Source organism: Euleptes europaea, chromosome 18 (assembly GCF_029931775.1).
Source record: "Euleptes europaea isolate rEulEur1 chromosome 18, rEulEur1.hap1, whole genome shotgun sequence".
NCBI lineage: Eukaryota > Metazoa > Chordata > Lepidosauria > Squamata > Sphaerodactylidae > Euleptes > Euleptes europaea.
In genome coordinates, this window is record NC_079329.1 from 31,598,565 (window position 1) to 31,611,184 (window position 12,620).

Below are 12,620 nucleotides of genomic sequence, written 5' to 3' on the forward strand. Positions count from 1 at the left end.
CACCGATTTCACTGGAACGCTCAGTGTTGATGAAGCTGGAGCTAGATAAATCTGTTGCAAATTGTTGGAGGAAGGCATCACTTTGGTCTCCGGGTTCGATTCCCCACTCCTCCACACGAAGCCAGCTGGGTGACCTTGGGCTAGTCACAGCTCTCTTAGAGCTCTCTCAGCCTCACCTACCTCACAAGGGTGTCCATTGTGGGGAGAGGAAGGGAAGGAGACTGTAAACCAGTTTGATTCTCCTTAAAAAAGGTAAAATCAGCATATAAAAATTAACTCTTCTTCTCCTCCCACCATTGTTTCTGGTCAAACCAGTTTTTTTGGGAGAGGGAGAAACATCTCTTTGCCAGAGGCAAAAATGGCCTATGCATTCTTTTCCACATAACTTTCAGCTAACCACCCCCCCCAAATCTGGCACTAGACTAGTTTTCTCTGGATTGGGCTTAATTTGTGTGATCCTTGTAACCGCCCTGTCTCCGCAGCCAGGATCTAACACTGTTGGGCAAACTGTTCCATTCTCCTCTCCCCAGGGGTTTCAGTGGGTAAATTGTGGGGTCCAGAAGATCCTCTGTGCTGCAAAATAGAATCCTCCCCCTGCGTCATTCTCCTGTTCAAAGGAAAACAGCCTCAATGCACTTGTGCACGCATGCGCTTCTCCTGCATTTACACTCAATCCACACACAACCCCTCCCCTTATCGCTCGCCAGAAATGAGACGCTAAAAACCAGTTGGGGCTGTGAGGTTTTTTTTTTTTTAAAGGGTAGGTTTGTTTGTTTTTTTAATCATATATTTATTACATAAATATATAGTAAAATAGACCAGCGACAATTACCATAAAAATATCTTTCTTTAAAATCCTGACCAAAAACACAAAAAAAGGGTTATTTTTCCCCGCCCCAAACTTTTCAGGTTTTTTTTTTCAAAATCGCACGTCACAGACAAATTGTGATTGTCGTATTTTTTTTTTAATATCAGCAGCTTTCCTGCTTCCCAGACACAAAAAAAGGGGGAGAGGGGTAAAGGGTGAGGAGGGAGGGAGGAAGGAAGGAAGGGGAACAACTCCCCCCTCTAATCCCCCCAACCCGCCGACCCTTCTGAAACACACTGAAAACCCCGTGTCCCAAACGTACATTCACTAACGCCCTGCTCACAGTTCCTTTCCCTGCTCTGGACTGCGAGGGAGGGGGGGGGAACCACAATGCATAGTAGGTGGGGCTAATAGGGGGAGCCCCCTTATTGGAAACGCCTTTCTCTCCCCGAATATTGGAGAACAGCTTCCCCCTCCCCAAACCAAGCCTGGATCCAAAGCTGTGATCGGTTTTGTAATACCTTTTTTGGAACTAAGGTCAGCTGGGGAGAGCGATGGTTGGGTTGGAGGGTCCGGGAAGAGGAGTCCGAAGAAAGGTGTGTGATCTGCAGGATCTATATGAGGTATGTACTTGGCAAAAGGAATACTGAGAAAACGGTGCGGGGAGAGAGAGCTTTCCCCCACCTTCCAAACAGGCCTCTGGCACCGAACCAAAGGGAAAAAAAAACGGGGCTCAACTCCTCTTCCGAAATTGTCACAGTCATTTACTGCCCCGCGTGCAGGTAAAGGGAAGAAGGCCCAGAGGAGCGAGACCTCCAGCTAGCGGCTGCAAAGGCCTCCTTGGGCTTCTTGGGACAGCTTGGATACCAACTCAGAAGAGAGGACTTGATACCCGTGTATGTGTGTGTGGTGGGGACGCGGCTGACCGTGGCCGGCACCCACGGCGTAAAGGGGCAAGACCAGAAAAGGCTGACAAGATGGGGAGAAGCGACGCGGGTTTTGTGGGTTACGGGGAAGGGGTTCACCCTGAGCTCTGCTCTTGCTAAAAATCTCAGCACCTGCCAGCCTACCTCCCCGCATCAAGATGCTCTGTAGTGCCTCCTACAGGAAGGGCGGGTACACAACAAGAATGTTCTCCTTTCTACAACGGAGACAGATCACGATGGGTGGCCGTGTTAGTCTGTCACTAGCAGTAGCAAAGAGCAAGAGTCCAGTAGCACCTTAAAGGGTAACAACATTTCTGGCGGGGATGAGCTTTTGTGAGCCACAGCTCACTTCTTCAGATACAGCTAGAATGTGATTCCATCTGTCCTTAAGTAGAGAAGAGTGAATTAGTTGCACAATGGCAATGTAAACGTCAAAAGCAATCAAACGACATTGGCAGGCATGATTCTAGCTGTACCCGAAGAAGTGTGCCGTGGCTCACGAAAACTCGTACCCTGCCAGAAATTTTGTTAATCTTTACGGTGCAACTGGACTCTGGCTCTTTTCTCCGTTCTACGATGGTCTTTGAAGCGAGCGCTTTGCACACATGCTCCTGGCTGCCACTCCCAATGCACAGATTTTTCTCTTCCCCTTGACCCTCATCAAGTACGGATGCAAAAGCTACCGAGCCCCCCTTCGGGAACGGAGGAGAAAAAGGGTGAGCGCCACGCCAGCGGTCCTATACGGAGAGACCCTTTTTAAAAAACGAAGGATGGGGAAGAGAACTTGGTTCATCCTTTGCCGCCACCCCCACCCCACTTGACAGGCAGGAGGTGGTGTAGGGGAAAGGCCCAAGCTGGAAAAGGGATCTTTGGCTAAACACTGCAGCCCCCGTGGACTGAACAAATGCTTGGAGGGCAGCTCCCTTTGGGAGCATGTCCGGATGCTTTAAGGGCCGGTTCGCACAACCACAGGCAGTCTTGGACTATGCACCACTAAGTGACGCAAGAGCTTTATCTAGGGAGATTGATCCAAAGTAACGTATTCACACAGGTTGTCACTCGGTTGGTACTGGCAACAACGGATGGGACAAAAAGCGACAATTGGTGCCAGGGAAGACAATTTAATAAACAAAGTACCCCCTATGCGTTTCGCACAAGCTTCCTCAGGGGGATCTATTCTCTGCTCAAGCGTCCCATGGAAGCAATAAAACCTGGGATGCTCGAGCAGAGAAAAGATCCCCCCCGAGGGAGCTTGTGCAGAACGCACAGGGGGTACTTTACTAAATTTTACCCCCTGGCACCAATCGTCGCTTTTTGTCTCCGTTTTGTTTTGGTGCACCCCCCCCTTTCTTTTTGCTTTACGAACAACGGATGGGACACGTACGTGTGAATGAATCAAAACCCTCAGCCCTCCTTATGGCCAGAAGGTGGTTCTCAGCCATTCCCCTTCCCACAAAGTTGAGGAGCCAGAAGGCTCACGTAGGCCTCAGGAAGAGATTCGCCGACAGCTATGGATGGCCAGTTGCAGAAGGTCAAGGTGGCCACCCAGTTTAGCCCAACGATGCTAGGGCTACTTGGTCAATAAAACCAACAGAAGGGTCAATAATAGACCATCCAGGGTCAAGCTGGATGCAAAAGCTTGCCTTCAGTTACTGGGTGAGATAACCTCATGCTCCTTGGGCTGAGGGCAGTAAGACAATCCCGTCACCTGAAGGAGAAGGAAGGGAACCCCATGAGCTACACAAAAGAGGGGGGCAACTTTTTCTTACTTTTTACCAAACTGCTATTTGGAAGGGATTTGAGGTGGCAGGTTGTGCAGTGTGTGTGTGTGCGTGAGAGAGAGAGAGAGAGGGGCACAATGTGCAAAAGTGCACAGGGAGGCTTAACGCTTTGTGTGCATAGGCAATCTGCATGTTTAGTCACACACACAGTGTTGGACAGGACTATGTTCATATGTACACGCACACCGAGGGCACCTTTGCACGGGAAGTCCCCTTGCAGAAGCCCGGTAAAAATGAATGAGATTCAGTTCAACGGGGATTGTGCAGGGGAGCAGCTGATGCAACGGTGCACATACACACACACACACACACACACATACATATACATACATACATACATGTACACAAACACACACCTGGTAAGTATTTACGCACTGGGACATCAAGATGGAACCACCGGTGCCCCTTTTCCCCAGGACTTTAAATCCCACCCACCATTTAGCCTCTTCCATTCCCTTGAGTTGGATATGCTCGGCAAGAGGAGGAGAACCAAAATATTACTCGGTAAAGAGACTTCATTATTTAGTATAAGGCAATGAAGAGTTAATACCCTGCCCTGCTCCCTTCCACATCATCAGGGCTGTTTTTTAAAAAAATGCCTTGCAAGATTCCTAACAGAAGAACAGACGTGCCCCCCCTCCCTTGACATAGAGATCCTCTGCATTGAATGCCTCACTATATACAAATATTTACAAGAATTACAAATCCAGAATAGACTGTACACTGCTTGGTATATGAAAGCACCCCATACTGGCTGGTTAAAGAATAAGGCCTCCAGAAAGAAGAGGAGAGGGACGGCACGGAGGTGTGGAGGTGGGGCTGGAATGAGGAGTGTTTCAGCCCCTTGGTGAAGAAGAGGGTGCCCGCGGGATGACGGAGGAGCGGCAGGAGAAGCTGGCCGGGAGTGTTTTAGGCAGAGATGGAGAGGTCTCACTTTCACGCTCATGCGCTCGCCAACCGGGTGGGCAATGGAAATAAACACAAAAAACCCCCAAACGCACAGACACCGATGACGTGCTTCCACCTGTGAAAATGTTCACACTTATTTGAGAGCACACTCAAATATGTACATCTCTGCTCTGGAAAGCAACCCACGTGCTTCGCCCAAAAGCTCCAAACAGGGTTGGGACTAGAGTCCACGGCCCAACGTCTGAAGCCTGCAAGTGTGTTTATTTAGCCACAGACAAGCGGTGGACCAGGTATGTGCAGCCCAAGGTGTGCAGGCGCGTTCTCTGTGTCGTAGGTGGACAGGGTGAGAAGTACGAGCTGCACGAGGACTGCTCTGGGCTGGAAGCACAGAAATGGTTACATACACTCGCTCACACGCATACAGAGGGATGCACACACCGTTCCTCATAACACCGAGGGATGAATTTATACTAGACATGTTCGTACGCTGATAGAAAATTGCATACACATGGCCGGGGGGGGGGGGGGCTGAACTAATCTGCTCAGCCAGACACAGATTTGAAGCACACACCTGAGTTGATCGGGCACACAACGTTCACCCACTGCTCCCGAGCCTCCTAGTAAAGACCCTCCCCAGAGATGTCTAAAAATCTGGACATACAGCCAGTTATGCATTCATCTGGGCACACCGCAAACGCCAATGCAGACCACACTGAGCAACATCCTCACACTGGCAGAAGCACCCCAGTTCACCCACGTGGGGGCTGGCCCTCAAAGAACATGCTCAAAGCTGGTGGATCTCCACAGCCCATCCAACTCCCGCTCTGCTATTTTGCCTGTACCAAGAGAAACGGCGCTGTTCATGACTCTTTCGCAGGGGCGGCACCGATGGCATGGGGGGTGGGTACGTGGCAGCAGTCTCTGGGGTGCCAGCCGACCCCCAGAAATTGAAGGGAGCGGCAGGACCACGCACCATGTCATACCAGGACCAAAATAAATTCTTACCTGTCGAGGGGAAAATGAGGAAATCGGCAGCTGGCGGCCAGAGGAGAGGTCCTTTTCTAACATGAAGAAATTTAAGAGGTAGACTGGGGGAAAGATGGACAAAATGGCTGTTTGCCATTTCCTTGTGGGGCTTAGCCTTGGCCAAAGATCTCTGAATGCAGGTTAGTTCACCCGCTAAAAGCTTTTCCGGCACGGTATGGCTCCAATGAGATGCAGACAGCCAAAATCCCATCTTTTGCTGCACGCGTATACCAAGAGTCGCCCCTCACGCACCTTCAAAAGGTACAGAAGAAATGGATTTCTCCCATTTACTCTTCAAGGGAAGAGGCGATGGCCTCCAGAGATCCTCACAATGTTCTAGGGTTCCTGGCCAAGGAGGCCTGGCTGGTAGAACTGGGGAGTCCGTACCGCACGAGGCTCTGGTGTGTGTTTTTAGTTTATACCACCTGGAAACACTTGTGTCTGTTCCTGGTACCTGCAACGTGACCGGATGCAATGGGATCAAAGAGCTTCTGTAATTTTAATAACTGAGAAGAGGAAATAGGGACCAGCCATGCCGGGGTCAGAAGAGCGGTGGCAACCAAAATAATCTTTCCCGCATGGCTACTTGAAGATGCAGAAGCTGACCCAGCTGCAGAAGGCCGACAGGCAGCCTGGGACTCTCAAAACGCTGCATTTTTTTTTTCTGGCTGAAGCCGCAGTTTTTGTAAGCAAGCAAACTTCCGCTTAAAATGTAATACAAGGGTGGGCGACGTTTGGACACCTTAACAAGCTTCCTGCCTCTCCCCGCCTTCTGAGAGACAGATGCCCCTAAAAGCTTAAAGAATTTGAGGAAGCAGGTTTGGTGTCTACACTGTACCGTCCCACCACCTTCTCTGGCCAAAAGGCATTTTTTTCGGGGGGTTGGGGGTTGGTGTGATTTCAATAATCTGTTTGACCCAGAAATGAGAAAAAATATATGTGCAGGAAGCAAGCCCTGCTCTGCAACCACTGCCAGCTACTGCTTAGTTAGCCTGTCTACCGCTTGAAAGGTATTTCACGCACGCAGGAACATTGTCCAGATTGTTCCGACGCGGGATTATTCAACACTTGAGGATGACCAGGATGGAATGCATCTGCAAAGTTGAAAAGGTTTCTGCAAGAAAATTCTCCAGGGGCGTTGCCTTAGTAATGGTCCATTCGTACCTGCACGCCATTGGCTTGGCGTTATAGGGGTTCGTGCGGGAACGAAGCACAGCAGGAACACTGGGGTGGACCCCACTCCCCGATTCCAGCACACCTAGGGTTGCCAGCCTCCAGGTGGCGGCTGGAGATCTCCTGCTATTACAACTGATCTCCAGGCGACAGAGATCAGTTCACCTGAAGAAAATGGCCACTTTGGAAATTGGACTCTATGGCATTGAGGTCTCTCCCCTCTCGAAACCCTGCCCTCCTCAGGCTCCAACCCCAAAATCTCCAGGTATTTCCCAACCCGGAGCTGGCAACCCTAAGTACTGAGCAAAGTTTATTTATTAATTAAAATATTTACACCCTCCACCTTTCCTTTTGGCTCAAGTCTGAAGCTTTCTTCCAGTCTAAGGGGGCTCACTCCAAATAAAATGGATCCTTCCACTAGAGTAAGATCCACTTAAATCAGAGAAAGACTTCTTAGGCTGGAGGAAGGCTCATAGGGGAATGGCTGGATACACCCCATTCTCTTAGTGAGATGGGGGGGGGATTCCTTGCTTTCCTGGCAAAGATATCACAGCTTACAAAATGGAGAGGGACATGGGGGTGGGGGTTATCAGCTGGCTCAAAGGGGGCATTGAAAGCTGCCTCCCTCTTAGAATTTGCCCATTAAATTTAGATGCAAGGTCAGATTTTATCTGCCAACTAGATCAGGACCACAGTAATGGCGGGGGATTAGGATCCCACTAAAAAAATAGGACTGCCAGCCCTCCACCAACATGGGATGGATGGGGAGGTAAGGTTGCCAGATACAGGTTGGGAAATTTCTGGAGATTTGGGGAGGGAGGCTGGGGCAGACAAGGACCTCAGTAGGGTACAATGCTATAGAGCCCACCCTCCAAAGCATCCATTTTCTCCATGGGAACTGATCTCTGTAGTCTGGAGAGGAGCTGTAATTCTGGGGGATCCCCAGGTCCCACTTGGAAGCGGACATCCTGACATACAGAAGACCCTCAGCACTGGCAGATTTGTGACTTGCAGTTTCATTTGCTTGCAGTCCAGTCTGATCACACGATGTGGTCTCCAGCCAATTTTTTTTTTTATTCTTCCGCTGTACCATCATAATCATTACATCATTCAATTCTGCAGGAAACTTAGCTGCTTAGCTACTGGGCAACAGCAGACTCCTGCCTTGCAGTATGCCTAGATTTCCCCATTCACAGTGATCCGGGGAGTAGATCTGCCGGGAAAGGTGAGGGTCCTCTGTATATGGAACTCCGAAGAGGCGTTGCCACCAAAAGAGATGCCATTAGGGTTGCCAGGTTCCTCTTTGCCATCGGCAGGAGGTTTTTGGGGCGGAGCCTGAGGAGGGTGGGGTTTGGGGAGGGACTTCAAAGCCATAGAGTCCAATTGCCCAAGCGGCCATTTTGTCCTGGTGAATTGATCTCTATCGGCTGGAGATAAGTTGTAATAGCAGATCTCCAGCTAGAACCTGGAGGTTGGTAACCCTAGAAGCCATTCAATGTTCTGATGACAAACTGCATTTCAGGATGAACTTTCGAGACCTGCATGAAGCTCTCGGTGGCAGCTGTTAATATTCAGGGCTGGGACTGGGACTGCCACAGTCATGCAGATGGACTGAAAAAAAATAATAAAGTAGGTTTTACTTGGATAGGGGCCATAGCTATGTGGCAGGGCACCTGTTTTGCGCACAAAGGGCTGCAGAGTTGAAACTTGTAGCTCTGGAGAAAAGGATCTCAAGCCACTGGTGAGGGAAAGACTCCTTCCTAGGATCTAAGACAGCCACTTATACTGGGAATAAACAAAACTGGGCTATGCCTCGCTCATATATAGGCTTAAGAACATAAGAAAAGCCACACTGGATCAGGCTAAGGCCCACCAAGTCCAGCAGTCTGTTCACACAGTGGTCAACCGGGTGCCTCCAGGAAGCCCACAAACAAGACGACTGCAGCAGCACCATCCTGCCTGTGTTTCACAGCACAAAATATAATAGGCATGCTCCTCTGATCCTGGAGAGAATAGGGATGCATCATGACTAGTATCCATTTTGACTAGTAGCCGTGGAGAGCCCTATCCTCCATGAACATGTCCACTCCCTTCTTAAAGCCTTCCAAGCTGGTAGCCATCACCACATCCTGGGGCAGGGAGTTCCACAATTCAACTATGCGTTGTGTGAAGAAATACTTCCTTTTCTCTGTTTTGAATCTCTCACCCTCCTGCTTCAGCAGATGAGCCCGCGTTCTAGTATTATCAGAGAGGCAGTTTCATATATTTGCATGGGTGCATCGTAAGTGAGAGCGACCAAAACTGATCAGGGCGCAACAAACAAGCTGATGCTCCAGGTTATCCATGGACACTCAATTTATCGGAAAGGGCCGCTCTGTTCCCAACCAGCCAGCTGGTTCTCTATTCCACCCAATTTTTTTTCTGTTGAAGGGGATTCTGAGGCAAGGTATAGGGGACGTCCCCGCCTAAAATAATATCACAGGTGGTGGTGGGAGTTGACTTGACTTTTGCAGGAGGTTAAAGAGGCATAGCTAAGGAAAGCCCAGAGTGATCCAACTTTGCTCCTGTGGGAGTGTTTTTGCATAGTGATAAAAGCAGCAGGTTAAGAGAATGAAGGCAAGGAATACTTAAAGGTGAGCGGAGGAATAATCAAATTCCAAGGAGGAAAGTATTTGGATCTATAGTAAGTGTGTGTATATACCATAAGCATATGCGTTAACAATGTGAACCCTTTAAAAAACTGCTAAAACAGCACATTTAAAAGCAATGGGTGGCTGGAAGTAAGCAAAATGTCTGCTTGTGGGAAGGGACCCTAACTCTATGACAGGGAACATGAATTGCGTGAAGATAGTTCCAGGTTCCACACATGGTTGTCTCCAGAAAAAGGAGCCCCCTTCCCCATATGTGTGTATACACCCATGTGTATGGGGAAGGGTTGATCTGGAAAAGGGCCCATGGAGAAATGGTTAATTATCCCCTTCCCTGTGTCTCCATTTCAATTTAAAAAGAAACCTGCCTAGAGATTCTACATGCACTGTATGTCTAATTTGGTCTTCAAGTAACACGAGCGGAAACAGCCCCAGTTTGAGACCTAGAGATCTTTTTCCAACTGAAGTAGACAATGCTAAGGTAGAGAGACCAATGATTTGGCTCCTGTAAGGCAAATTCGTATGTTTAGACCATAAACCCTCTGTTTGTGATTCAAAACCCACTGCAATCTTGTGTTTCCCTCCAAGGCCCTCTAAAGAGCTGGAGCCTAGAAGCTCACTCTTGTATACTTTTAGTCAAAAGCAAGCCATAAAAGACCAACTCTTAAGTTAGTGTGTACTGGATCACAGCCAGAGTTGCATAAAGGTAGTTTCTGGATGGAAAGCCTGGTGAGCGCGCACACGCATACACACACACACACACACACGCATATAAAGGTTCTTAGCACACTGCACATCACACAAGAGTTAAGTGCACAATTGTCTCTATAATGCTTGCTTAGAAAAGAGCTGCAGAATTGGTAGGGTGTGGTCAAAGCATAATTTGAAAGTGAACAGGACTGTAATTGGTAGGGTTGCCCGCTCTGGGTTGGGAAATACCTAAAGATTTTGGGGGCAGAGCCTGAGGAGGGTGGGGTTTGGAGAGGGGAGGGACTTCAATGCCATAGTCCAATTGCCAAAACAGCCATTTTCTCCAGGGGAACTGGTCTCTGTTGGCTGGAGATCAATTGTAAAAGCTGGAGATCTCCAGCCACCACCTGGAGGCTGGCAACCCTAGTAATTGGGAAGGAGCCAAGCAAATGGGCCCTTCATTGAAGTGGTGGGGCAGAGTTCAGGTCATCTCTGTGAGCTAGCTGCTTCTCCGAGGTTGAACTGAGCACCAGCACACCAAAGCATCCATTTGAAGACTGGTCTTTTATGCCTGGATGTTTCACTTGCCGTCACCCCTCTGACGACTTTGGGTCCTTATTTGGATTATGCATGCCGCTTCTGACCGACAGAGGTTGCCTCGCTCTCCCACTGCCTTTCCCTGCGTTTTGAAACTCGAGTTAAAACAGGTCCCTGAAAATGCGGGCAAAACGTGGGGAAACGCAGGGGGAGAGCGACGAGACCTCTGATGGTCGGAAACAGCATGCATAATCCAAACAAAGTACCAAAGTCATCGGAGGGGTGAAGACAAGTGAAACAGCCAAGCATAAAAGACCACTGTTTCTAAGAGGCTAGAAAGTGTTTTAAATGAGGAACCGCAAAGGTAGGAGAGAGGCCACTGAATCCATGCCCTCAAACCCCCCCCCTCTTGTGCCATACCACAGCCCCCCCCCCGATTAACTCCCATTTTCCAGGCCAAGAATTATATAACTACATTGCCCCCCTCCATCCCAAAAAGCAAAGAAATGCAGCTTCAATGAACACATCTGCAATTCCCTGGGGACAAAGCTAACTGGGAAAACAATTACGGCTTTGTATACTGCTGAGCTCCAAAAAACAAATCTCTGATACTGACAGAGGTGGAATCTCATGTTAAGGAAAGCTGAATAATTAAGCAAAACTGTAATATATAGGTGCTGGTTTTGCATAATTTATTCTGCTCCTGCACCGGAAATCCCGCTTAGCTCCAATCTGGGTTCAAGATTTCATCAGGCTTTTAAATCTTGCTCGTAGCCCTAAGGACTAAAAACTTGCTTTTAAAAAAGAGAGAGAAAGAGAGAGAGAGACTCTTAGGATCTGTACACGATACTCAATTCTATGCCCCTGTGGTGTTTTCAAATTAACAAGTGCAGGCCTGAATACAACCAACCATATTCTTAAGTGGCAATTAGGACTCCGGACCACGTTCAGTACCGACTAAGCAGCAAAGTCCCCCCGCCCCCCGCGCGCATCAACCTCACGTCATTTTAAGATGATTTTTAAAAATCTACCTTTTTTTCTTCCAACCCTCAATTTAGTTTGCGTAGTATATATATTTTTTTTGTGAACAGACCCGTACAAATATTTTTCTTGTTAATTAAAAAAATTATACATACTTATATATATATTTCTGTATATTAGCTTAAACTGGAGCTGTGTTCTCCATGCGCCGGCGGCCCCTGAACCTTCAGACGGTACATCCGACATGCACCCGAACCCATCACGTAACATTTCCCACAGCGTCTTGAATGAGGTAAGAGGTAAAGGATTTTTTTCTCAACGGAAACCAAGTGACAGAAAGAGAGAGAAAGAGAGAGGGGGACAGACAGACAGAAAAGGAGAGGGTTGGGGGGAGTAAAAATAAAAAGTTACCCCCCCCCCACACACACACCAATATTACATTACAGCTTTAAGAGAAATCTTGCCTAACAGATCAAACAAAAAAGATGGATCTATCACAGAAGAAATGGCTCAGGCCCAACCCATTAACAGCATTAAGTGCCGAAAAGACTTCTCTTAAGGTGGTCACAGTCTGGTTTGTGTTAAAATGAAACAGACAGAAAGAAGAAATCAGGAAGCTGGTGGTCTTTTCTTTGTTTGGTTGGGTTGTTTTTTTTTTAAAAAAATCCCCAACTCCCATCTTTAGCACAGGAATCAGCAACTGAATGTTTGGGGGACAAATCTGTGTGTGTCCCCCAACACAACAAGGTTGCCAACCCAGAGGCAAGAGAACTGCGCAAAAGGTCTGTTGGCGGTGGAAATGGGGCTTCTTGGCAGTCCATTTGGAGAAGTGATGGTGGTGGTGGTGGGCGGTGATTCACCAGTCATTCCCCTCCGCCCATGCTGCTGTCATGAAAGGAGCAACTGCTGATCAGGGCTTTAGGGGGGTCATCCCGTTTTCCCAAACAACCAGGGACAGACAGACAGCACGAAGGCGGAAATGAAAAGACGTCCCCAAAAGACAGAACGCTGGCCAAGTCTGAAAACCCAGGGTGCTTCTTCGTTCCCTACTTCTGGATCACTGCTTGCCTGATTTGGCTTTTCCAAACGTGACTAGCTGGCCCCGCTCTCTGTTTCTAAAAAGGCTGCCATCCTTTCGGGA